The sequence below is a fragment of the Lissotriton vulgaris genome, unplaced genomic scaffold, assembly GCF_964263255.1.
Source record: "Lissotriton vulgaris unplaced genomic scaffold, aLisVul1.2 SCAFFOLD_314, whole genome shotgun sequence".
Lineage (NCBI taxonomy): Eukaryota > Metazoa > Chordata > Amphibia > Caudata > Salamandridae > Lissotriton > Lissotriton vulgaris.
In genome coordinates this window covers 835,505-863,109 of record NW_028252733.1, presented here as the reverse complement: position 1 = coordinate 863,109, position 27,605 = coordinate 835,505, and the positions used below count along the sequence as shown (strand labels likewise).

The 27,605-nt window shown below is 45.9% G+C and overlaps 1 long non-coding RNA gene across 1 annotated transcript; it reads left to right on the top strand.

Moving 5' to 3' along the window:
• Positions 1-1,226: 1,226 nt before the first annotated feature.
• LOC147662047 (uncharacterized) lies at positions 1,227-24,766 on the top strand. Its single transcript, XR_015305991.1, has 3 exons — positions 1,227-1,279; positions 17,992-18,042; positions 24,676-24,766. It is a non-coding gene; the product is annotated as an uncharacterized LOC147662047 (long non-coding RNA).
• The last annotated feature ends 2,839 nt before the right edge of the window (positions 24,767-27,605 follow it).

The following is a 27,605-nucleotide window of genomic DNA, read 5'->3' as shown; positions in this document are numbered from 1 at the left end:
ATAGTTTTACTCTAGATAAGTTCAAGTAAGTTTAAAAAAAAGTATTCTAAGTAATCAAAGTATTTTGCTTTGGGTGACTGACAGTTTTGAGTTTATGAACGTGTCTTGCAAACTTGTTTAAAATTATGTTTATCACTTATGTATCCATAGACTTAAAAGACCATGCATCTAACAACCTGAAAATACTTTTGGCTGTAACAAATCAGTGATTGGACATTTAAAAACAATAGTGTCTATCATAAAACTGTATGATTCTTCATTCCATTCACTCAAAAAGTCCCAATGGATAGTTGATGAGGTTGGTTTCTATATCATGTAGACACAGTTTAGTCTGGTGAACGGCGTGGCATGTACAGAGTGGTTCCTCTTCCAAAGGTCATGGTGCTTTTCAAAAAGCCACTGTATTAGGAAATGCCTCACAATGTGCTGACCCCATGTGTGCATCCAGATGAAGAGGAGGCACAAGCGGCCCGGAAGGTACCCCTTGGATTCCTCTCCGCCACAGTAAACATGGAGGTGGAACCCCATATCACCGCTGTCAGAGAGGAAACTTAATATGCTTTGCGGTGCTGCAGCGACTCCACCGAGCATATTGCAGCCTCTGACGGGGGTGGTTGTACCGCCGGTGTGGCGGTGGCTGCACCGCCACTGCCGCGCTCACGCTAGTCTGGTGGTCCTCCCTCTTCCAGAGTCGTAATCGAATACTAGTTAACAACTAAGTGTCATTTTGAATAATTTTGTTAATAGGTAATCGATGCGTACCTTGCCAAGTTATGCTTGTCAAGAACCAATGTACGTATAGTTTCATGAATATTAAACCCAGACCAACCAAAAAAAATGTGTTTTTCAATCTATTTAATGATTTCCTTTATTTTCACTTTAGCGTTTAGCACTTTCTGCAACAGTGTTGTCCTCTATCTTCATGGGCAAATATCAATCGTGACTGTTCACTATATCAGGTTGTAATGACTTGGTAATATATCTGTTTGTTTATTGTTGAAGTGTACAAGAGACATACAAAAAAGTAATGAAAAAAATTGAACAATAGGCAAAAATTCACATGTCGGTATGCTGTGAATCTGTGTACTTCTTTTCAAAGAAAATACTGTTGCTTTTGAATTATGATGGAAAAGCCATTCATACCTTGGCATTTTTGTAAGTGTTTTCGTATGGAGTTTGGATGACAGGTAAAGTTATTCATGAGCACATTCTATTCTATTCTATGCAGGTACCTTATGAAACTTGTCCTACGAATACCGGTGTTCAATGGATTCTTGTAGTAAGTGCAACCCTTTTTTTTTCTTTTAACAGACAGACGTTTGAACGGTATTGTTGAAAAATACGTGAGTACTTGTAATATTAAGAGAGGCCTTAATTGATTATTTCATATATAAATTGGCAATTTGTTTCACTATTGTGTTTTGGGATGTAACACAAGCTGACACCTATAGCAAGAAATTGTAAAACTCAATATTAAAAATTTAAGTAAGGCAACAATACATAATATTTGCAGCATGAGTCAGAAGGACTATTCTAAAACTGTGTCAGGGTACTTGCATGTTATGGACAATTCATTTTTGTTAGGTATAATTCAACACACATTATATTTCAAAGTACTATAATGATAGAACAAGTGGTTTTAAAGTACAACTAACATTCATTTATTGCCTTTGTCTTGCTGATGGTTTTTTTCCAATTGCTTTTATATAATTTTCTCTGATATTGAAACCTTTTACAAAGGAAATTATAGTTCATGATTCACTGACAGCATCTCTTCAGACCTACCAAGTCTTCCTGAGAAATTGGAGGTACCCTTTCCCCTAAAAATTTTTACTTATCTAGTTTGTAGTTCTAAGATTGCAACAATTGAAGCAGGCGCAAGGCTTGATGCAGCATTTGGGAGATAGGGCCCCCAGAGCATTGCTGGGGCTGCGTTGCCAGCTCGACGCAGCTCTAGCAATGCGCTGCTTTTACGGCACAGATGTGTGACGCATCTGTGCCGTTTTTGCCACATGGTGCGCCTCATTGTAAATGCGGCGCACCATGGGTGGGGGAGCTGCGGCGAACAATAACTGGCGCATCCCTGGGGATGCGCCAGTTATTGTAAATTTGCCCCTATACATTTAGCCAACGAGGGAACACTTACTGATTAGACAGTAGAAAGTACTCCAGTTGAGTAGAGGTATTGCACAAAAAGGTGGCCTCTTCGTGGACAAACAGGCAGGGAGGGATTCATTCTGCCCACTGTTAGACTCGTTTTTTGTGCCCTTCTGCCCTCTGCTACTCGTTTCGTTTTGTTTCAAAAGCTTTATTCGATTATTTCAAAGAACAATCATAAAAGCAAACATAATATATACAATATACATCCACTGATACACTCTATTTCCAATATCACAACAAATACCAGTTAAAAGACATTATTAAAAATATAGACATGATGCAGCTCGTAATAATTAAAAAACAGCTTAAAAGATTAAAAGACCATGCTTTTCCTAGCGGACATTGATTTCAAAATAAATATAGCTGTAAAAAAACAGATATCGGGATCCTCCAGGGAGAACAATAGACTCATAGCTGATTTTATCGTTGTTACAGCCTTTTTTTTAAATAAAGGTTTCAAATAGCAGTCCGAAAGTGTAGATAAAGATCACAAATAAATATTAAATGCACCGTGCTCTGTTTTGTAACCTTATTACAAGGGCAGGGTATGGAAAGGTGATTTTTCATACGGGGAAACGCCACCAAATGGTGGACGATTCCTAATCGTAATCTGGTAAGGACAAACCGGTGGGATGGTCTAGTAACTATCCTCAGATAATTTTGAAAGCCAGGTGTAACCTCATTGGAATAATAAACTTGTGGTGTAATTAGCAGCATATTTACATTTCTCCGTAATTGTGCTTTTTTTACTCAAATAGCGACACTTTAACTCTTTCTTGGGGATATCGGATAATCTGCTGGGGTCGGCCTGAACATCTAGATTAAATACATCTTTGGCTGTTTCCACAACATAATGAATCCATGGGATCTGTGAGCATTTATCTAGGCGAAGGCAATCACTAACAATACTCCTGGTAAAACCAGTTTCTTCCTTCACCCAGATTGCTCTCCACACCATCAGGGGCCTTAGGGTAATTAAGTCGGACAGATACTCCAACCCCAATTCTTGGTTTGTAATCTCAGTTGAGGCTGCTTTGGGTAAGCATAACATTTTTTTAATAAAACAATTCTCTTCCACGTGTAGATCCACATGGCGACTATACCCCCATACACCGGATCCATATAATGCGATTGAAACACATCTGCAACAGTAGATGTGCAGCATATCACGGATACGACGGTCCCCAAGCTTGGTCGCAAATTTAAAAATTCCATGGACATTTTGGCTTTAACATTAGTTATCGCTTGAGACCACATACCATTACTGCTAAACGTAATACCTAAATAGCAGAATTTTTTTACGATTTCTATTTTCTTATCCTTTATATAAAATGGCTTCAGCTTCCTCATCTTCTTCCCACACTGCATAATAAAAGTTTTAGTATTATTAATTTTTAACCCTTGATGAAGCCCGCAAACTTGTCCATTAACCTCTGCAAACCACAAGGGGTTTTAGATAAAAGCACCGAATCTTCGGCATAAAGTAAAACGGGAATAGCCAGACCATCTACTTGTGGGGCATTAGAATTGACCTGCTTAAGTTCAGTTCTCCCCCTTGACCATATCTTATGCGGGCAGATAATTTAGAGTATAATCTAGCTAAGAAATAAATAATCTCGGCAGGAGCACCTTGCTCTAATAAGGTTGACCATAGCAAAGCATGGTCTACAAGGTCAAACGCGCTACTAAGATCAGCGAAGCAGAGAAACAACGACCCCTGCTTGGCGCGCGTATACTTTCCTATTAGGAGGTCTAAATTTATACACTGTTCTATGGTTCCCAAACCTTTACGGAACCCAAATTGGGACCGCGCAAGGATGCCACCAGCTTCCGCCCATTCCTCTAACTTGGCCAGCAGTACTCGACTCATTGTTTTAAGTGATGAGTCTAAAAGGGAGATAGGTCGGTAGTTCTTCGCATCCGACCTATCGCCTTTTTTAAATATTGGAATAATTATGGATTCACCCCAAGTATATGGGATGTTTTCCACAACTGCCGCATTAAAAACCTTGGTCAGGACGGGGCCCCATAATTTTATGTCGGCCTTATACAGGTCGATGGGGACCCCATCAGGTCCTGGGGTTTTCCCACCCTTACTACGTCTAATGGCAAGCTCTACCTCTAGAACAGTAATGCCTAAAGGGATAGTTGGCCATTGTTTGGCCACCATGGTCACGGAATTACCCACCCCTTCCGGGTCAAAAATGCTCGTAAAGTGTGAGACCCAGCATTCCTCACTAACTTGGGCAGTGAGGGCTGGTGTGTTATCGCTCTTAAGGAATGGACAATTAACAGTATCCCAGAAAAGTTTACTGTCAGAGAGTTCGACAGCCCTGGTCAACTTATCCCATGCTTCCTCCTGTAGTTCATACTTCCTGCGCTTTAACTGTCCTTTATAAGCAACCCTAAGATTTTTAATAGTCAACCTATCTCTAGGCCTGCTAGCTAGGGCCTTCTTTAGCTTCCGTAATGACTCCGAACAGGCGGTGTCAAACCACCCAGCCCTCGGTTTCTTATTACTAGTTTTAGTGATGGTCATAATATTACCAATTAGGGCATTGATCTTACTGAAATGTATCAAAATGTCCCTTGAATCTGTGTTCACATCCAAGCAACAATGCAGGTTAGGCAAGCAGGCCGCCACTATTTTAGCCAATAGGTTTTCAGAGTTATCTCCCCTCCATTTAATCCTATGGCCATTTGGTCTGCTTGGGACAATATCAGTAACAACAGTTTTAACTGCTAGTACTTTATTGCCCCAGATAGTTAATACCAGTGTGACACAGTTGTGGTCACTCATCGCAAGATCCAATACAACTGGGGTATCACAAAACCCGCTGATATTATTTAAGATCAACACATGGTCAATAACCGTAGCGGCATTCCTCCCGGTAAATGTAGGAACAATATGTATAAAATGCAGACAACCATCACCACTATCATCTTTGAAGCCACATACTTTGCTTAGAACATTAAAATCCCCCCCCAGATGAATACAAAATTAACAAAATTAGTCCTGCAGATCTTGTCCATGGCCTTCTCCAATTCAATAACTGCAGTTGAGCGTAATGAGTCTGGCAGGTTATTATAATAATTAATCAACAAAACGTTACGGCCATTTTTATGACGCAGCCATAACAGTTGGGAGTGACATCCAACCTTCTCATGTAAAATAACTTGCACTAGGAGGTTAATAAAAAGCAGAATCAGGAGACCGCCTCTGGCTCTGCCCATGGTCGAACCTTGGGCTGGTAGGTTAAATGAGACAAATCCCTCATAACTTATGTCTTCCACACACCATGTCTCTTGGAGGCAAATGATGTCATATCTATCCACAATATCTCTCCATCCCAAGGACCCTATTTTGCTGTTCCACCCTGCGATATTCCAACAGGCAAATTTATACCCCCTCTGAACTTTTGCTTGTTCCAATTCGGGTATGATATTCGTTTCCCTGGATACAGCATCTCTAGCCCCCGGGTATACTGGGTTGGGGTTCACGCTACATTTCCCCGTCACAGGAGGAATCGGTTGGCCACATATCTCACCCTTATCTACACCCTCCTGCAAACCTGAGACTACGCTACCTTTTGGGTCACAAACCTCCATAAAGTTAAGCTCTACTTGACTTAATGGCTCTAACTGTTCTAAATTGGCCCTTACCTCCCCTTCCTGATCCTGGTGAAACCGTATCTCTAACAATGAGCACCGTCAATCTACCGCCTCAAGACAATTAAAACGATTGTAACTAATGAACCTGTCCAGAATGTATATAGGATCCGGTCTACTCCAGGTTCCCCTATTCGCTAACCTCCTTTCAACCCTTGTTCATTGATTAGACCTCTCCATGGTTGCCCCTACAAAGGGTGGCGGATAAAAAAAGGTTAAAGGAAGAGTCTGGATAACTCCATTCAACCCTTGGCTAGGCCATGCAAAAATATGAGAAACAGTACTAGGGTCTCTAAAGGTAACCACAATGCATCACCTTTTATCCTTTTTGCCGTTCTACCTATCCAGGGTGTTCTCCTTACCATAACGATCTCGCTGGTAATTTGGGGAGGCAACGGTCTATTCAGATTGAGCCAATTAATCACTTTATTTTTAAGCGAGGCAAAAGATTCCTGCGCATGCTCCCTCAAAGTTGGAACGCCAGCTAGAATAACCACTAAAGGGCTTGCTTCCGGGGGTAGCTCCGGTGTTAATATTCTCCCCCTCTTACTATAAGCTTATTCCCCCTTTTCTTTGGGTGAGGCATCAGGCTCCTTATGGGTAGCCAGGGCTGCCGCTGGAGGCCCGGTAAACAGTTTAAATGCAGGATTATTATTTGTAGCAGGTGTGATACCTCCCTGACAGTACTGGGGGTCAGCATTAGGGGTGTGTACAGTTTTACTTACAGGCTTCTTAATAATTACCCATTCAGCACCGCAATGTCCATGTGGCAGACTATCAGTAACAGGTGCCTTGGCAGGCTCCCTGACAGAGACTAGCTTACCCAGTGTGTTAGCATTATCCTTTACCAGCTTTTCTAGCTGGTCCAATTTGCTGTTAATCATTTTTGTTCGTTCAATGAGGGGCAATATTAGAGATTTCATTAAACATTCTATTTTCCCCAGTAGCTCATTATGTGTACTGCGTTCAGAAGGGTAGATGTCACTAGGGAGCCCGATCTGTAAACTAGAGGGCTGGGGGCTCCCGATTGGATGAGCTAATTTAGGTATTTTGGCCAGACTCCCCTTCTGGGCCCCGCCCCCTCTTTACTCTTACTATTATTATTGTTGATTATCTTTTTCGGGCTAGGTTTACTTTTCTCCCTTAGGACAGGACTCAGTGTTTTTTCTAGGGGACTAAGTGGTAAAGGTGGGGTAGGCGGTAAGGGAGAGGTTATGGAGATACCTTGCAAAGTCAGTGACTCAGGAGTTCCACTAAAAGCTGTACTAATTTGAGTGGAATTTAGGGTAGCCTCTACAGTATCTGACTCTAACAACATGGAATTTGACATAGGACGTTGGGCAGCTGTTAGATCTCGTAATCCTGGATCAGGTGAAGCAGCTACCCCAATATGACCCAGGGATGAGCGTTTTCCTGTCACAAGATCTAAAGACAGTCTTTTTTCTGTCAGGGCTATTTCCTTTTCCAGGATGTCCGTAGCCCGCTTAAGACATTGGTCCATAGTCCCCGTTACTACACCACCAGCAGTCGAAAGGGTTACCTTCCTTCCCTTCCCTGAGCGAAGAACCATATTGCCTTGCACTTAAGAAGATAGAATAAACCGAACCTAAAAATACAAAACGCAAGGCATGGTTCGTAGCAAGGGAAACCAAAACGGAATAAGCCCGGCCCGGCCTCATACGACCCCGCGTCCCGCGGTGCGTGAGTGGGGCCTTATGAAATAGAGCAAGTAAGCGGGGCTGGTTGGGGGGGAAGAGGACCGGCTGTTATCAACAACAAAGGATGCTGATCCTCGCATTCCCCCACAGCCGCGTCTGCAAAGCAGTCACCAGTTCCACAATTCAGCAATGGCTCCAGCAGCGGGATTGTAACCGCTTCATTTGGTCGTTAGTCTTATGCTATAGCAAATAGCCAGCAGGGGTCTGAGTCAACACGACCAAAACAGCAACAACAATGCACAGAATGTAGGAATATATCTACGGGAGGTGGCGCCAGATATTACACTACCTTTGTTTTCATAGTCCGATAGGCCGATAGGACCTGGTGAGTGATGGAAAGGGTATGGCCCAGCCCAGTCTCCTCAAGCCTCGGAGGGCCACAGAAGGCCCGCCCTTTGCCCGGATTTAGCCCGTCGTCGCCCGCGCGCGTCCCGCGACGCGGGTGCTGGGCTCGATTTTAAAGCGCCTCCAGGCACGCGGATCAGCTGTGGCGGCGGCTCCTGACGCAGAGCACCCTGGATGATAGAGTCTCCCCCACTCAGCGGCCGCGCCGAGGATGGTGAAAGCTGCGGCGGCAGGGGGAGACAGGGGCGTGGGAGAGGAATGCTGGATAAGCCACAAGTCAGGTGGGCAACAGCGACAAAGTCCTGCAGCAGAGTTACCGGAAACCCGCTCCCCTGGGGCTGGCCTCGATTTTAAAGCGCCCCCAGGTGCGCGGATCAGCTGTGGCAGTGGCTCCTGCCGCAAAGCACTCTGGATGATAGAGTCCCCCCCACTCAGCGGCCGCGCCGAGGATGGTGAAGGCTGCGGCGTTGGGGGGAGACAGGGGCCGTGAGAGAGGAATGCTGGATAAGACACAAGTCAGGTGGGCAACAGCGACAAAGTCCTGCAGCAGAGTTACGGGAAACCTCTGTTACTAATTTTTCCCTTGTTTTTCTGCCCTTCTGCCCTCTGTTAGACTCGTTTTTTGTGCCCTTCTGCCCTCTGTTATTCCCTTGTTTTTGTGCTCAACTGCCCTCTGTTAGACTCCTTTTTGTGCCCTTCTGCCCTCTGTTAGACTCGTTTTTGTGCCTTTCTGCCCCGTTAGACTAGTTTTTTGTGCCCTTCTGCCCTCTGTTAGACTCGTTTTTCCCTTGTTTTTCTGCCCTTCTGTCCTCTGTTAGACTGTTTTTTTGTGCCCCTCTGCTCTCTGTTAGACTCGTTTTTCCCTTGTTTTTCTGCCCTTTGTTAGACTGCTTTTTGTGCCTTTCTGCCCTCTGCATCACCACATCACTCAGCACTACCCCAGCATCACTCAACACCACCACATTATAACTCAGCACCACCACATTATCACTCAGCACCACCACAGCACCACTCAGTGCCACCACAGCATCACTCAGCGCCACCACAGCATCACTCAGTGCCACCACATTATCACTCAGCACCACCACAGCATCACTCAGTGCCACCACATTATCACACAGCACCACTCAGCACCACCACAGCATCACTCAGCACCACCACAGCACCAATCAGCGGCATCACAGCATCACTCAGCACCACCACAGCATCACTCAGCACCACCACAGCATCACTCAGCACCACCACATTATCACTCAGCACCACCACAGCACCACACCAGCATCACTCAGCACCACCCCAGCATCACTCAGCACCACCCCAGCATCACTCAGCACCACCACAGCATCACTCAGCAGCACCACTCAGCACCACCCCAGCATCACTCAGCACCATCCCAGAATCACTCAGCACCACCACAGCACCACCACAGCACCACTCAGCATCACCACAGCACCACTCAGCACCACCACAGCACCACTCAGCGCCACCTCAGCATCAATCTGAGCAACCTTTCAACAACAACTGGTTCAAATATGCTCTCTCAATGCTTCAAACTTTATTACAAATATCACAAAAAGATGTTAATATTTCACTTCTGTTCTTGGATTTTCGTCACAATAAAATACACTGAACATAATCTTCACAAAAGTTATTTACAAAAGTTTAAGCTATTGCCATTATAAATTAAAATCACTTTTATTTAAGTATTAATTTTTTTAAAAAAATGAAAAGCCATTGTAATTTGTAATATCAATACAGGTAAGCCATGTAAATACAAAACATGTTGCATTACAAATGCTAAAGGTGTCACATTTGCGAAAGTTATAACTATTGGCAATGTAAATGACAAAGCTATTAATTTAGCTATTTTCAAAACCAACACATAAATAAAAAAAATTGTAATTTACAAGACCAATAGCTCAAACTTTCCTAATGCGAGACCTATTGCATTGCAAATGCTTGTTTTTATATCTGTCAGTACTTCCTGTTGAGGTTTAATTTTCGTGACAGGCGCGTCATTGCCTACTTGTAACTATTCTTTGACCCTGCTTCAAGGGTCAGAGCAGGGTCAGAGAATAGTTGCAAGTAGGCAATGAGGCACCAGGAAGCACTTACAGGCTTACAGCAGCAGGTGCCCAAGTTGAAGTTAATTTCTTTGTAACCCTTTTGTAAAAGGTTACAATAATTAGCTTCAACTTTTGCACCTGCTGCTGTAACCCTGTAAGTGCTTGGCTGAAAATTCGTCCCCGCTGATTCGCGGATTTTACCGCGATTTCGCGAGATTCGCAAAATCGCGGAACCGCAAATTCCGCGAGCGGAATGAATTTTCAGCCCATGCTTACTTAGCAGCAAATCTAAAAACACCGAAAGAATTTTTGGCCATTTTATTCCGAATGTTGGTAAATTCTTCGGTCCATTTCCTGTCTTTGGAGAAGGTGATACCAAGGTAACAAAATGTATCTACCTGCTGCACCTTTTCGCTATCGATAAAAAAGGCATTTGAAAATTTGCTTTTAACCCCACAGGTCATAGTGTGTGTTTTCCCCTTGTTGATTACTAGTCTTCTATCCGTAATAAAGGTAGAAAAACTATCAATCAAACGTTGTAATCCCAAGGGGGTTCTAGAAAGTACACGACTTCATTGGCGTATAATAACACCGGTACAGGGACGCCATAGATCTGGGGGGCATCTGCATTAATCTTTTTCAGAATGGCATCCATTCCATTAATAAATAATATAAAAAGAAGGGGGCCAATACACAGCCCTGCCTAATCCCTCTTTTGACACCACATTTTGGGGTGCATTCGCCTTTGGTGCCATAGCGCACACATGTTTGTAGATTCCCGTACAACCTGGCGAGGAAGAAGATTATGCCCTCTGGAGCTCCCAACTGTAACAAAGTTGGCCATAAGATAGAATGGTCTATCATGTCAAAGGCGCTACTTAGGTCAGCAAAGCAGAGGTAAAGTGAGCCAGGTTTTGCTTCAGTATATTTCCCGATAAGTAAATCAAGATTGATGCACTGGTCGAGTGTACCCCTGCCCTTCCTAAAACCATACTGGCTGTCAGCCAGTATGCCCTCTCTCTCGACCCATTCCTCTAACCTGACAAGCACGACTCTACTCATGATCTTAACTGAGGAGTCAAGAAGAGAATTGGGGCGATAATTCTTCACAACGAACCTGCTGCCCTTTTTATAAATCAGGACAATGATAGATTCTCCCCAGGTTTTGGGGGCCTCAGTACACACAGCTGCATTAAAAACATTAGCCAGGAGAGGTCCCCACATCCCAGGTGCTGCCTTGTATACATCAATTGGCACCCCGTCAGGGCCTTGGGCTTTGCCCCCCTTACTCGCACGTGTGCCAAGTTCAACCTCGCCAGCTGTTATATCCAATGGTAAAACAACCCACCAGCTAGGGTCGGTGTCTACACTTCCATTTCTATCAAAGATGTTAGAAAAGTGAGCGACCCACCCTTCACTCCGGACATTAGAGGTCAACTCTGGTGTCTTTTCGTCTTTAAGAAAAGGAGAATTGACCGTCGCCCAAAACAGAGTATTATTGGATAACTCCGCTGCTTGATTAAGGGAGTCCCAGGTCAGCTGCTGTAAATCACTCTTCCTCTGTTTCAGTGCAAGCTTGTAGTTCGCTCTTAATTTAATGATTGAAGCGGTGTCCCTGGGCTTTTTTGCAAGCGCCTGTTTAAGCTTAGATAATGAGATGGTACATAAATGATTGAACCAACCAGGTTCATTTCTACGCTTACCGGTATTGTGTTTAGTGAACCTGGCATCAATAGAATTATTAATGCCAAGGAAAGAGGTTAAAATCTTCTCATAATCAGCACTATTTTCAAGAATGAAAATAATATCTGCCAAGCTGTCTTTCACTATAGAACATATTAGGTCATGGGCCGTATCCCCTGCCCATCTTAATCTGACCCCGTTAGGTCTGTGTGGCTCAACATTTGTGATTGTAGTTCCTACTTTAACCAACCTAACACCCCAAAGAGTGGTGTCCAGGATGATGTAATTGTGGTCACTTAATGTGGTTACTTTGATTCGGGGGGGGGGACAGTCATTTTATACTATAGGTGTCTGTTTGGTTTTGAAACTTGGATGATTTAAATCTATCTTTATTTGAAAGGTATTATGATTCTGCCCCTGTTAGTCTAATAGTGCTTTTAAAGGTGTTACACATCTGTTGACTACATATTTACATATCACTCCTTTTCTTTATACTTTTTACTGCTACTTCAAACATCTGAATACAAAATATAAAAACAACTTCTCAGATTAATTCTGAGTTATCAAAACCCTTAGAAATAGAACATTCTGTAAATGCAGCATATCATCCACAGATACATGGTTTGGATGAGCATACTAATGCTAGCATTAAAAGGTAAAGCTAATTCTCAATCTGTTTTTTAGACACATGTTGACCTGTAATTTATTTATAAAATATTTTCATTTAAATATTTTTAAGTTTACACCTATTTGGGGGGTTATTCTGATGGCGGTCTGACTGCATCTTACAGCTCATCCTGTGCGGTCCAACTGACGCATTACAATGCGTGCGGTCAGAGGCAGCAGGCTGCGGGACAGACCTTGAGCCAGTTGGACCATTGGAGGGTCCGTAATTCCTACAATAGGGGCATTGCCTGCTCAGGCACCGCCGTAGGGATTCCAATGGGCAAATCCACCGGGCCTATCATGGAGGTTCGCACACCATGAAAAGGCACGTGTAAAGTGACTTTGGGTGCCCATAAGGGGGCCCTCTTGCCCTTGGGCTTTAACTATGGGGCCTGGGTAAACATCCCTGCATCATGTGTGGCACACAAGGTGCAGTTATGTTTTTAAAGTGTACGTTTTCTATTGCAGCGAGTGGAGCAGCCCGCAGCACAAGCCGCAATGGAAAATATACACTTTGTGACCGCCGTGAAAGGTGGTCGCATTCGAATGAGGGCAGAGGACCGCCCACTCCTTTTCGGGAGGTCACACTTCCGCTATGTTGTCGGTCAAATAAGAGTCCGATCTGCAAGGAAATCAGGTCTTTGGTGTTCAATGATATATTAATAGTAATTTGAAACATTGAAGATTACATGAAACAAATGTAATTGAAAATATTTGATTAAAAGGGAAAGAAACTTAATTCATATATTGTCAGTAACAATCATGCCACATGCTAATATTTTTGGAATATTACAGCACGTTGTCTAAATATGTGAATGAGCATCAAAACGGCTTGGATTTATTATTGGATCATGCATTGTTTTTTTTTTAAAACCTTTATTAAAGATTGGATCATGCATTGTTTGCTTTAAGATCGAAGCCACATACCGCAACAAATGTGTCCCCTTATTAACTTATGTATGGACGTGAAGCCAAATTTCCAAGTGAGGTTGCAGGGGATCTGGTATGAAATTTTTATTGTGTTTTGAATTAGAAGAATTGTTCAAATGTTCTTTGGGGTCAGCCTTCGTGTGATAATAGGCATACTATTTAACCACTTAAATTGTGTAGAGTGCAGTAGGAATCGTATCTAGGTCCTGATGAGAAACACAGTGGGGACTGCGTTCGAAAGTTCGAAACATGTCGACCAGGTAGGAGTAAATTTAACCCCACTTATTTGATTCCCCTTTTTAAGGTTGCCAGCTAGGGAACTGAATACAGTGTTTTTTTCCACTGGCCAGGAAATTTTTAATCGTTTATAATCTTCACTTTCCCTATCACTCTCACTAATTCCACCACACACATAGTCTTTTCACAATAAAAGTGCTCCCGCGTAGTCGTAGGTCGTAGCATGCCCCACCCGTAGAGGGACGGGAAGACCCCTATGATGAAGCATGACACTATGGGACTCATAGTGTGTGAGGGGTATTTTTAAAAACACATAGTGCTTCTCTCTAACATCTGCAGAGAAAAGCCTCTTTCACCAGTCATAAAAGCAATTAAAAATTAAAAAAGAGATATACAGGATAGAATCCCATTGTTTTTATAAAGTCTATCAGGAGGCAGATTCTATTCATTAGAAACCTCTATCCTCCCTCTTTTGTTGTTTTGATAACAATAGTTTTACTCTAGATAACTTCAAGTAAGTTTAAAAAAAATTATTCTATGTAATGAAAGTATTTTGTTTCGGGTGACTGACAGTTTAGAGGTTTATGAACGTGTCTTGCAAACTTGTTTAAAAATATGTTTATCACTTATGTATCCACAGACTTAAAAGACCATGCATCTAACAACCTGAAAATACTTTTGCTTGTACCAAATCAGTGATTGGACATTTAAAAACAATAGTGTTGATCATAAAACTCTATGATTCTTCATTCCATTCACTCAAAAAGCCCCAATGGATAGTTGATGAGGTTGGTTTCTGTTGGACTTGGCCCTTCTGGCAGGTTCACCCCTGAACTTTTTGCTTTTAATTGTGACCTGGTGTTAGTGATTTTTGGCTTCTGCGCACTTTACCACTGTGTCCCAGGGTAAAGTGCGTGCGTGTGGTAAGGTTGGCCTGCCCTCCCATAGGAATGCATGGGGAATGTATGTGTCCCTGGTAGTTCCTGATGCGTGGGGAGTGCAGGAGCGAGTTTGGTATGTGCAGGCTCGTGTGATTAAATGCTGCACGATGATGTGTGCGGCGTTAATGTGTCTAGTGTGGAAGTGCCACTTCTAGAAGTTGCCATGTCTGTGTAATAAAGGTGAAATGACCTTTTGGCTTGTGATTGGCTGGAGCTGGCTCCAGGAGTCAGTATGGGTCTGTCCCTGTGGTGAATAGAGATTGACAGCCAGATGGGTGGGAGGAGTGCAGCTGGGACCACAATGCTGGCTCCGCCCCCTGTGGTGCAACTGATGACCCTAGCCTGACTAGCGAATGGGGAGAGGGGCTGAGCATAACAGAGTGCTCCAAAACCAGCTGCGACTGGTCTTCCCCCACCCTGCGACAAAGGATTTCTGGGTATAAGAAGGGGCTGTGACCCCATACATGTTGTTCTCTTGCTGATCCTAATTGGGAGGGGGACTGCTGCTGGGCGCCAGGAGGACCGCCACTGGGACTGCCTCCTTGCCTGGAGGGCCCTGTGAGCTGGCCCCTGGGCCCAGATTTGCCCCCCCACCTCCTACACAACTTCCCTGGACTTCCTTTTGCCTTCAAGTGCCTGGAAAGCACTTTGTTTTTCCTCCCAGGGGAGCACTTTTATTTCTAGTGCAGCACGGAGCTGGAAGCCTTGGGCGTAGGGATTCTCCTGCATTTGTGTCTCCATCACGGGAGCTCACCCCGCTGCATGCTCACTGTTGCGGGCGGGTACTCACCCCGCTTTGTGGAGATTTGGGGCTGCTCGCGTCACGGGTGCCCACCCCGCCTGCCGCATATTTGCAGAGTGTTTTTTTAAAATATATTTACCATACGTGTGTCCACCCCGTTGTTGTGTCTGGACGTGGGGGGAGCCTACCCCTCGTTTACCTTCCCTGTGTCACCGCCGCAGCCCAGGAGTACCAAAAATGTAGCCGGGACCGGAAGTCAGGCACTCCTCCCCGTGACTTGGGTGAGGCCTGAAATCCGTCCGAAGAGGAGGCAGCAGCTTGGAGCCTTGCAGACTCCACACGGAAGGCCCAGTCCCGAGACGGGGGACCGGGTGAAGCCGGCGCCAGCAGTCTTGCCCTAAGGAAGGGGCTTCCCTTGGAGAGAGGAGAGTCCCGTGCGCAGCTTCCCCAGCTGCCGCGAGACCGGAGCCCAGCGGAGACTGCAGCTCGCACCAGACAGGGCCCGGTGAGTGTCGACCGGCCCGAGGAGTCCTGCAAACCTGGTGAGTGGGGCCAGAGATCGCCTAAGTGGAGCGGGAGGTCGGGTCACACAAGGAAAGGTGTGCAAGGCTCCTGGGGGCATTTGCTGATTCCGGGCCACCCGAGTGGGACTCCAACAATTCCGGGCAGTTGTCATAAGAGCCCACGTCTGAGAGCCATTGTCTTTCGAGTTCCCCGAGAGGGACTCCAACGTCGGGGACATTGTGTTTAGAGCCCCGTGGTTCCCACTTCTTTGGGGGCATTTCGGAGGGTAGAGCGGCCCCGGTTGACAGCCGTCCGCTCCCCCCAGTGCGGCAGCATTTTTCAGAGCCCTCAAGGCTTAAAGAGGGCATATTTGGTTCGGAGCCCCGTGGCTCCAACCTGGGGGCATTTTGTTTATCTAGAGCCTAGAAGGCTCCAAGTGCGCATTTTATTTCTAGAGCCCACGTGGCTCTCACGTCGTGCTTGGGCCCCATTGTCTCTGTTGGAGCCCAGAGGAGATCACCAGCTGACCAGCACTTAGTGGGCAGCTGCTATGTTTAGGCTTGTCCCTCTGGCGCATTTCTGTTGGCTGCCCGCACAGCCTGCCCTGACATTTTGGACAAAGGGCGTTTGAGCCCCGAGAGGCCAGTTGACCTGGGGACAGTTTATGTGTTGTGCCCTTGCGTGGGGTACGTGTTTATGCCCTGTGTGATCTTTTTCTTTTGCGCAAATGTGATTAGCTGCCTAATGTGATTGCTATATCATATGCAATGCTTTTATGCCTATACCTCTAAATGTATTGTTATGCTTAGGAGGGTGTTTCCTAGTATAGGTGATGCTAGTGAGTTCATGGTTCCCTGTGTGATATTTGCCTAAGGTGTTTAAGATTGCATAGGTGGTACTTACCTTTTACCAGTGGTTACTGGTTGTGTGCTGCATTTGCTAGTTGGTGCTACAGTTATTATATGTGCTATGGGCTAAGCAATATTCCTACAGAGTGCTAATTCTACCAAGTTCGAGTTCTAAAAGTGCTTATTCCTGACAGTGGCCCAAGTGGCCCTGTCCCATGTACACAATCCCCTGTAAATTCTGCCCGTGCCTATGGCACATTGTAAAGTGTGTGTTTATTATCTAATGTGTTTGGTATAATACAAAGGCTATTTTTATATATAACCTTGTGTGGAGTTTCCTTTGTGGTGGGCCTTGGGTGTTGTTGCTGGGTGCGTGCACACACGCTTTACACATTGCCTCTGAGATAAGCCTGACTGCTCGTGCCAAGCTACCAAGAGGGTGAGCAGGGGTTATCTTGGCGGGTGACTTCCTTACCCTGACGTAGAATGGTGGTTTCTGCCTGGCTTTGGCGCAAGCCTTAGCCAACCGGAAATCGCCATTTCTAACAGTTTCTATATCATTTAGACACAGTTTAGTCTGGTGAACAGCGTGGCATTTACAGAGTGGTTCCTCTTCTAAAGGTCACAATGCTTTTTAAAAAGCCACCGTATTAGGAAATGCCTCACAATGTGCTGACCTCTTGTGTGCATCCAGATAAAGAGGAGGCACAAGCGGCCCTGTAGGTACCCCTTGGTTTCTTGTCTGCCACAGTAAACATGGAGGTGGAACCCCATATCACCGTTGTCGGAGAGGAAACTCTTAATATGGTTTGCGGTGCTACAGCGACTCCACCGAGCATATTGCAGCCTCTGACTGGGGTGGTTGTACCGCCGGTGTGGCGGTGGCTGTACCGCCACCACCGCGCTCATGCTAGTTTGGTGGTCCTCCCTCTTCCAGAGTCGTAATCGGATACTAGTTAATAACTAAGTGTAATTTTGAATAATTTTGTTAATAGGTCATCAATGCGTACCTTGCCAAGTTATGTTTGTCAAGAACCAATGTACGTATAGCTTCATGAATATTAAACCCAGACCAACCAAAAAAAGTTGTTTTTCAATCTATTTAAAGTTTTCCTTTATTTTCACGTTAGTGTTTAGCACTTTCTGCAACAGCGTTGTCCTCTATCTTCATGGGCAATTATCAATTATCAATTGTGACTGTTCACTACGTCAGGTTGTAATGACTTGGTAATATAACTGTTTGTTTATTGTTGAAGTGTACAAGAGACATACAAAAAAATAATGAAAAAAATTGAATAATAGGCAAAAATTCACATGTCGATATGCTGTGAATCTGTGTACTTGTTTTCAAAGAAAATACTGTTGCTTTTGAATTATGTTTGAAAATCCATTCATACCTTGGCATTTTTGTAAGTGTTTTCGTATGGAGTTTGGATGACAGGTAAAGTTAGTCATGAGCACATTCTATTCTATTCTATGCAGGTACCTTCTGAAACTTGTCCTACGAATACTGGTGTTCAATGGATTCTTGTAGTAAGTGCAACCCTTTTTTTTTTCTTTTAACAGACAGAGGTTTGAACGTTATTGATGAAAAATATGCGAGTACTTGTAATATTAAGAGAGGCCTAAATTGATTATTTCATATATAAATTGGCAATTTGTTTCACTATTGTGTTTTAGGATGTAGCACAAGCTGACACCTCTAGCAAGAAATTGTAAAACTCAATATTAAAAATTCAAGAAAGGCAACATTACATAATATTTGTAGCATGATTCCGAAGGACTATGCTAAAGCTGTGTCAGGGTGGGGGCGTGGCCACGGAGACAACTAAGATGGCTGCCTCTGCCTGAAGCAACGCAGGTCGGGCTTCCAATCGTACATTTTTTCATGTCATAGCACATTTCTAGGCCCTACAACACACCTCCATCCTGAAGCGGTGCCGATCTGCTGTCATCTGGTGCCCGAACAGTGTTTGGGGAAGGCGTGAGGAGCGAGAAAGGCGGAGGAGATCAAGGGCCTCACTCCCCTCCTCAGTGAAATCCCTAGCTGCGCCCGGCCGAAAGGTGAGTGCTGCGCCTGTGGGGCCTCGGCTATGTCCTGCACCCGATCGCGGCGCTCGGTGCGCCCCCTCTTGCTCCCCGGGTTCAGTTCGGGGTCGGGCCGTGCTGATCCCGGTCTCTGGGGCGCGCTTGCGGCTCTTGGGCCTACGGCGTGGGCCCGGACCGGGGCCTCTAAGCGGCCCTGTCCGGCGGGTTTGTGTTGGGTGTTCTGTGGGCAGCGGTGGTGGCGGCGGGCGCTGCGGACGTGAGTGCCCCCCCTGCTTAGTGGCGGCCCGCCCTCCCTCGCTGCCTTTTCCCTAGCCGTGACCGGGCTTATCTTTAGCTCTGCACAGGCCTCTCCTGCTCTATGCTGGCTGACGGTGCTCGAGGAATCCTTGGAAAGTCGTGGTGGCCGAGCCAACTGCTCTCCCTGGTCATTTCACTTCGGCCAACTGGGAATATTGCAACTGCACATCGCAGCTATACGGTGCTAGTGGTGTCTGGCCTGGGGCTGTGTTGGGTCGAGTCTGTGGTCCCCCCACTGGTGAGCCATTTCAGAGACACGCGCCGATTGCCGCTGGGATTGACACAACTTCAGTCTTCCGCCCTTTGGCCTCTGACACTGGGTCTCTACACCATATCAGTCTCCTGACTGGTTGGAGGATACACCACTGACTTTGGTGCGGTTCTTATGTGCCTTGTCGTTGGTGCCCCCTAGATATCTCATTGTCCGCTTGAGCCTCTGCCTATATCTCTGCCAATTCGTTAATAGTGGTAGTGGGTGACCCCTCGCTGACCCTGGTCTCCCCCCTGCTGTGCGAAATCATTGTCCTCTACCGCATAGCTGTCTCGCCGCTGCTTACCATCCCACTGCTTCCCCTATGGGGAAGAGGGATCCGAATCAACAGAAACTCAGCTTTGATAAAACCTCTATTCTAACTGCTGATGCCCCTACTGGCTCTTCCACGGGCGCGATGGAGTTCTCTGATCGTGAAGACGCAACCTCTTTGGTCACCGCCATGATGAGTGAGATGAGGGCCGGTTTCCAGTCGCTAGACAACCGATTTGATAGCCTCAAACAAAAACTGGCCGACATGGGGTCTAAGGTGCAGGCTCATGACCAGCGGTTGGATGTTGTGGAGTCCAGAGTTTCGGACATGGAAGACAGCGCAGCAAAATCATTGAAACGGCTAGAAGTAGCTATCAAGAACGAGGATCTTGAAGCGCGTAGTAGACAACATCCGCAACAACATCCGCATCATTGGCGTGGCGGAGACGACTTCAACTGGACGCATGGATATCTTCGTAGAAAAACTTCTCATCGACCTGTTCAGCAGAGAGACATTCACGCTGGGGTTTGTGGTGGAGCGTGCCCATAGATCCTTGGGCCCCCGACCTCGCCCTGGCCTGCCACCACTCCCCACCATGGCAAGGCTTATTAATTTCTGCGACCGCGACGCTGCTCTCCGTGCTGCCCGTGAAAAAGGAGAGGTCCAGTGGCAGGGTAGCGCATTGTCTTTCTTTCCGGACTTCACCTTCATTGTCCAGGAGGCACGACATAAATACAACGGTGTCAAGGCCACCCTGAGGAACCTGGGCCTTAAGTACGGTATGCTCTACCCAGCACGTCTAAAAGTTGAAGTTGCCAGCAGGTTCCGCATTTTCGACACGTCTACAGAGGTGCAAGAGTTTTGCCAGAACTACAAAAAACATGGGTAGAATGCAAATGTTGCTTCCGGATTCACAAAACAGCGTTACATTTTTTACAGACCCGGGAACTGCCTGACGGCCCACCATGCCATATCCCTTTCTTTTTGCTGTGTTGAATGATTAAGTACATTCCTTGTTCATTCATGACTTGACACATTGGTCTGCCCGACCGTCGAGGCGTTGCTGCCCCCCATGGCGGATGCCTTCGTTTACTTGCTTTTTGTGGGCGTCTTTGATATTGTGGATTGCTTTCTTAATTTGTCAATGTCATGTATCTTGCTACGCTCTACTAAAAGATTGCAATGGGTTTGCCTCTTGGGGGTTGACAAGAGGCTCGGTGGTGGGTGTTTTTTTTTTGTTTCATTCATGACTGTTACATCGTTTATCATGCCGTTGAGTGGGAAGGGAGCTGCACACAGTTCAGATTATTCTTGCTACGGTCATCCAAATGGCCAAGTTAGGTCTTCAGCCCAGTCCTTCCGAGCTCTAGCTGATGTCCTGGAATGTTCGGGGGCTGAATAATACTAAAAAGTGTAAGCAGGTCCTCAACTATATAACTAGACACAAGGTTGACATTGCCTTTTTGCAGGAGACACATCTGTCCCCCTCTGACACCTCTCAGGTTGCCAGAAGCTGGGGTGCCCTCCGTTTTTTTCCCATTATAGCAGGTATTCTAGAGGAGTAGCCATAATTATCCATAAACGTGTGCTGTTTGCTCTTTCCAACAGCATCATTGACAAAGAGGGCCGATACATAACGTCACGGGGACCCTTATGGGATACAAGTTCACATTAGTTGGGATTTGCGGCCCTAATACAGACTCCCCTTCTTTTTTCCAAGATTTACAGGTGCACCTCTTTAAGCTTGATCCAGGATTGTTAATTGTTGGAGGGGACTTTAATTTGTTATTGAATCCCACTAGGGACAGCACGTCCTCTTCCCCCAACACTAAAGCCTGATCACGCCCGGTATTGCTTGACATATGCACACACTTCTCCTTAATTGACATCGAAGCAAAACTGCACCCACTGCTGCCTGCCTATACCCATCACTCTGGGTAGCACAATACCTGGACCAGAATTGATTATTGGCTCCTCTCCACTGGGGTTGTTGGTTCGGTTGATAACCTTCTCACGCTCCTGCGTATGCTGTCGGACCAATGCCCCATAGTTCTTAAATTTAAGATCCCTAGATTGGGTGGATACGAGAGACAATGGCGATTTCCTGGAAGAGCTCTAGCTGACCCCGTTTTCACTGAAGAAGTTCAACAAGCCATTGAGGAATACTTCGACCTCAAAACTGGTACGGTGGATTCCTGGGCAGTTCTTTGGGAGGGATTCAAGGCTACCATTCGTGGTGTCTGCATTGCCAACCATGTTGGCGTTTTAAGAGACATTCGTTCCACACTGTCCCGCGTTGAAAGGGACATTGCTGCGCTAGATGAGGAACTATTACAGACTCACTCATATGAGAAGGAAGCCAAATGGCTGGCGTTAATGATAGAGTTTAGAGACAAGGCAGATAGGGAGCTGAGGTTCCTGACCAAACAATACACAGCACGGCAGTATGGAGAGGGTGACAGACCAGGCAAGCTTTTGGCACAGTTGCTTCGCCCCCCTTATAATTCGTCTTATATCACAGAAATTGTGGGGCCACTGGGTGATATACTCCATTCCACGCCAGAGGTTTGCAACACCTTCTTGTCCTACTATAAAACCTTATATACATCCACACTATCAGATGGCCAGGGAGACCGGGGTAGCTATCTCAACGAGATTGCTATGGTATATCTTGAAAAGCACATGCAGGAATTCCAAGCTACACCCATCACTCAGGACAGCATAGCTGAAGCTATTGATTCGCTGATAGGTTCCTCGGCGCCTGGCCTTGATGGCTTCTCCGCTGAGTTCTACATGGTCTACAAAGAGATCTTAGTCCCCCACTTAGTGGAAGTATATGCTGAGGTGCTTGAAACGGGCTGTCTGCCTCCCACGTTCAGAGAGGCAATCATTCTTCTTCTTCCAAAGCCAGGCAAGGACGTCACTTTATGCAGTTCATACAGACCTCTCTCTTTATTAAACTCTTGATTATAAGATTCTGGCTAAGGTTATCGCCATTCGACTCTCATTGCTGATGGAGTATTTCATATCCCCTGCTCAATCTGGATTTGTCCCACATCGCTCAACTTCGTTAAACCTGAGGACCATTTTCTCTGTTCTGCATCGCATAGATCCCTCCACTCCGGCCGCAGCGAACCTTCTTGACGCGGGGAAGGCGTTTGATTCCTTGGAGTGGCCCTTCTTCCTGTCCATCATGAGACGCATGGGCATGCCTGAATGTTTTGTCTCCACAGTGGCACTATTATACACAGCACCAACGGCCAGATTGCGCCATAATGGCACCATCACTGAGCAATTCTCTTTATCGCGTGGCACAAGTCAAGGATGTCCCTTATCCTCTCTACTTTGTATCCTGGCAATGGATCCTCTGGTCCGTCATTTTCAAGAAAAACATTTACATCGTGGACTCCAGTTTCGTACTGGTCCACTTCTGATATCGCTGTATGCGGACGATACGATCTTATATGTCAGAATGCCTCACATTAACCTGAAACCACTGATTCTGGAAATAACTCGTTTCTGCAAATTCTCTGGTTTACGCATTAATTGGTACAAAACAGTCATCTTCCCGCTCACCCCATGCACTACCACATGGAATTGCTCTTTCCCCCTCGAATGGAGTCACGACTCAGTTAAATATTTGGGGATCCATATTCATCTAGACACCGCCCCCATCATTAGACTAAATTACGGTAGTGCGGTTGCTGCACTAGAAAGCCAGATTGAGAGATGGATTCGCCTCACCCTACCTATGCCCGGGCGAATTGCCATAATTAAAATGGTTGTTCTTCCTCGCTTTTTGTATCTTTTTAATAATATCCCCATTCCTCTCACCAATTTTTTCCCCAATTGCGTTCATTGCTATTGCGGTTGGTCTGGGGTGATAAGAATCCGCGTGTTACTTGGCGGGTTTTGATGCCTCCATATGAACGAGGCGGCTTTGGTGTTCCTGATCTTTATTTTTTAATTGCACAATGCTCATATGCGTACTCTTAGTTTCACGCAGATGCCCGCATTCTGTATCTGAAATCGGAAGCAGACCTGGTCCTTTCGGGACTCTTATCCACTGTTCTTCCTGGGGGCTTCCCTCGAGATCCGCTAGATATACAGACGGTTTCATCAACCTGCTGGGCATGGGATAGATTGCGCAGACTTCTTGGCCTGGACCAATTGTATTCACCAGCCCTTCCTTTGCCCAACGCTTCTTGGCTCCCGATCACCGGGGAGTCAGTAGTAAAACACACTTTGGCCAAATTCCACATTCGCACCATTGGCGATCTCTTTCCTGATGGCCATGCTTTTTCTGCATCTGAAGATCAACGCTTCACAGACCGATCGTTCATGGACTCCTTTGTCTTGACTAGATTACGATCCTTGTTGAGGGCCTCGTTTCCTACATTTCCGCTTGCTCCCGTAGAGGCTTCCCTGCTCACCTTCCTCATCCAGCACCCATCGGGAGCTCACTTAGTTTCCAAAATATACAGAATGTGTAGTGTTGCACTCCCCAACCTTGGCGCTAAGGTACGCGATGCGTGGGAGGGGGACCTGGGAAAAGCAATATCTGACGAACAATGGGAACAGTGCTGCAGAGCCACGAGGGAAATTTCCCTAAACAGTAGACACAAACGAATCCATTTTAAATGTTTACGTAGGTTGGATCACACCCCGGCACACTCACACAAAATTGATCCTAATCGTCCCCACTAATGCCCCAAATGTAAGGCCCCCTTCGCCGACTTCGTCACCTCTCTTGGACCTGTCCCCTTTTACATGATTATTGGTCCCACATACATCGCACTTTCAGCAACATGCTAAGCCTAAACCTGATCCCCACCCCAGAAATTGCACTGCTGGGCTATGTTGCCAACTTTTCACGTAACGTTCGTAAACTTGCAGCACTGGGATTCTTGCTGGCAAAACGGGAAGTTGGGTTGCTATGGTGTGACAGACGGCCGCCAAGACTGAAGTCCTAGCTCAGGAGTATGGCCTTTTGTAACATTAATTGCGAGGAGTACTCGACGCTGGTCCCCTGTCAATCCCGTCCTATTGATATTTGGGGCCCATATACACAGCCAAGATCACGGCTGAACGCCAGTCTCAGCCTGAAAATCACAAAGACTCGGAGGGAGTGGGCTGAGGAGTTGTGTAATATTGTATTGTGGTATCTGTAATTTATTTGTCTGATTGGTTATCCTTATCTTTCAATTATTTGTGTGTTGTATACAGGTGGGATGCCATTTCAACGTGCTTATGTAAGCCGCTGTTGTATTGTTTTTGAATTTTTCCCCTTTTTTAGGTTTCACACCTGCGAACCAGATCGCAAAAGCGATCCGTCGCAGCGAGACTCTATTGCAATCATTTCAGCTTTCAAGGACTCTAGGGGAACAGACAGGAGACAAGAGATCTGAACGCGCAGATATTCGACTTGGATTAGGTCGGACGCGTCAACTGTGAACAGCATGTCAGTTTCAGTTTTACACACGCGCTTCTAGTGTGCTACTTTGTTGCAGTTTTAAAGTTTCGTTTTTGTTCTTACTGGTTCAGGGGCAGTAAAATAACATAACGGATCCATGTTACAAGTGCTTTACAGCTTTCCAACTGCGTGTAAAGAGTTTTAAATATAGTGTGCGTGTTTTCAATACAATGAGTGTGTTGAAAAGTGGGTGTTTTCGATATAATGAGCGCGTTAAAAAGGGTTTGTGGTTAACTACAATAATAATGTGCGTGTTTTCAATACAATGAGCGCGTTAGGAAGGCTTTGTGGTTAAGTACAAAAAAAGTTTGTGTTTTCAATATAATACAGCGTTAAGAAGCCTTTGTGGTTACCTACAATAAAGTGCCGTATACAGTTTCTACAGTCAATAGCATTTTGTTGCAGGTGTTTACAAATCTTTAAAATCTTAATTTCCACTCTGCACTTAACAGTTAGCTGCACTCAACAACAATTCGCACTCTACACTTAATAGCAATCAGCAAACAGCATTTGTTACCCTGCATTCAGCATAAAAGTGCGTCCTGCACTCAGCAGCAAAGTCCACTTTGCACTTAGCAGCAATCTGCACCTTGCCTGCACTTAGCGGCAATCTGCACCCTGAACTCAGCAACAATTTGTACTTTGCATTCACCACCAATCTGCGCCCTGCACTCAGCAGCAATCTGCTCTCTGCACTTAACAACAATATGCACTCTGCACTTAACATTCTGTACTTAGCAGCAATCTGCACCTTGCACTCCGCAACAATCTGCATTTTGCATTCAGCACCAATCTGCACCCTGCACTCAGCAGCAAACTGTTCTCTGCATTTAACAACAATATGCACTCTGCACTTAACATTGTGCACTTAGCAGCAATCTGCACCCTGCACTCAGCAACAATCTGCATTTTGCATTTAGTGTTCATCTGCACCCTGCAATCAGCACCAATCTGCACTTTGCATTCAGCACCAATCTGCATTCTGAACTCAGCAGCAAACTACTCTCTGCAATTAACATTCTGCACTTAATAGCAATCTGCGCCCTGCACTAAGCAACAATCTGCACTTTGCATTTAGCACCAATCTGCACCCTGCACTTAGCAGCAAACTGCTCTCTGCACATAATAACAATATGCACTCTGCACTTAACATTCAGCACTTAGCAGCAATCTGCACTCTGTACTCAGCAACAATCTGCAGTTTGCATTCAGCACTAATCTGCGTCCTACACTCAGTAGCAATCTGCTCTCTGCACTCAACAATATGCACTCTGCACTTAACATTCTGCACGTAGCAGCAATCTGCACTCTGCACTCAGCAACAATCTGCACTTTGCACTTAGCAGCAAACAGCTCTCTGCACTTAGCAACAATAGGCACTCTGCACTTAACAACAATATGCATTCTGCACTGAATACCAATCTGCACTTTACACCACTATGCACTTTGCCCTCAACAACACATACCGCTCTACAGCACATACGACTCAACAGCAGACACCCACTACAACACATACCGCTCTAATACAGCACACACCATACTACAGCACACACTATTTTACAACACATACCATTCTACAGCACACACCATTCTACAGCACACAACGCTCTGCGGCATACAGCACTCTACAATGTGCAGCACTCTACAGCACACAGTACTCTACATCACAAAGCACTTACCATCACACAACACTATTCCCTTAACAGTACTTTACATTACACAAAGCTCTGCACTGAATAGCGTTTTCGGCACTAATTAGCGCTCTGTACTAAACAGCACTGTAGTAAAGCATTTAATAGCGCTATGCATTAACCACTACTATGCATAAAACAGCACTTTGTATTAAACAGCACTTTGCAGTTTACTATTTTTAGTTACATGTTGTATTTGTTAAAAAGTTATTTTCGTTGTTACTCTTGTATGGGTAGCTGGGGTCACGAAATGTACAAATTTTTTCTATCATAAACTGATGCCTTATCAACCACGCCAAGTCTTGGGCGCTTAACCTCACCGTCCCCGACGAGGAGATCTCTTTCCTGCAGGGGGTCACGCCCTATCGCTGGGCGGACAGCCATATTCAATACCTGGGCCTGGACCTCACGCCCCATCTTGACTCGTGGTCCTCGAGGAATTGGGCCTCTTGCCGCAAGGAAGTTCTGGCTGACCTGCGAAAATGGAAACCCTTGATGATCTCCTGGCTGGGGCGGCTCAACGCTGTCAAGATGTCCGTCCTCCCCCGCATTCTGTATGTTTTCCAGTGCCTCCCCACCCCGATCCCGATTCACTGCATCAGAAACCTTCAACGCGACCTCACGTCCTTCATATGGGGGGGCAAAAGACCCCGATTCTCGCAGAAAGTCCTGATGGAACCGAGAGACAGGGGCGGCCTTGCCTGCCCGAATCTCCTCCACTACTATTGGGCGGCACACCTCCGGTACGTGATCGAATGGGGTGCACGCGAAAGCGACAAACACTGGTTCCACATGGACCGATCGGTCACGGGGCGCACCATATGGGACCTGCCTTGGTTACCGCGGGTGGCACGTTCCAGAAGTGCATATCTTGCGGTCCCCACGAGGACGGTTCTTGAAGTATGGGACAGGGTGGCAGTGGCCAAGGGTCTCACCACGTTTCCCTCTCCACACACTCCCATTGCAGGTAACCCGCACTTCCCCCCAGCTGCCCGGACCCGAGCTTTTGAGAGCTGGACGCAAGGCGACTGCAGAGTTGCAGGAGACCTTTTTCTTGGCGGG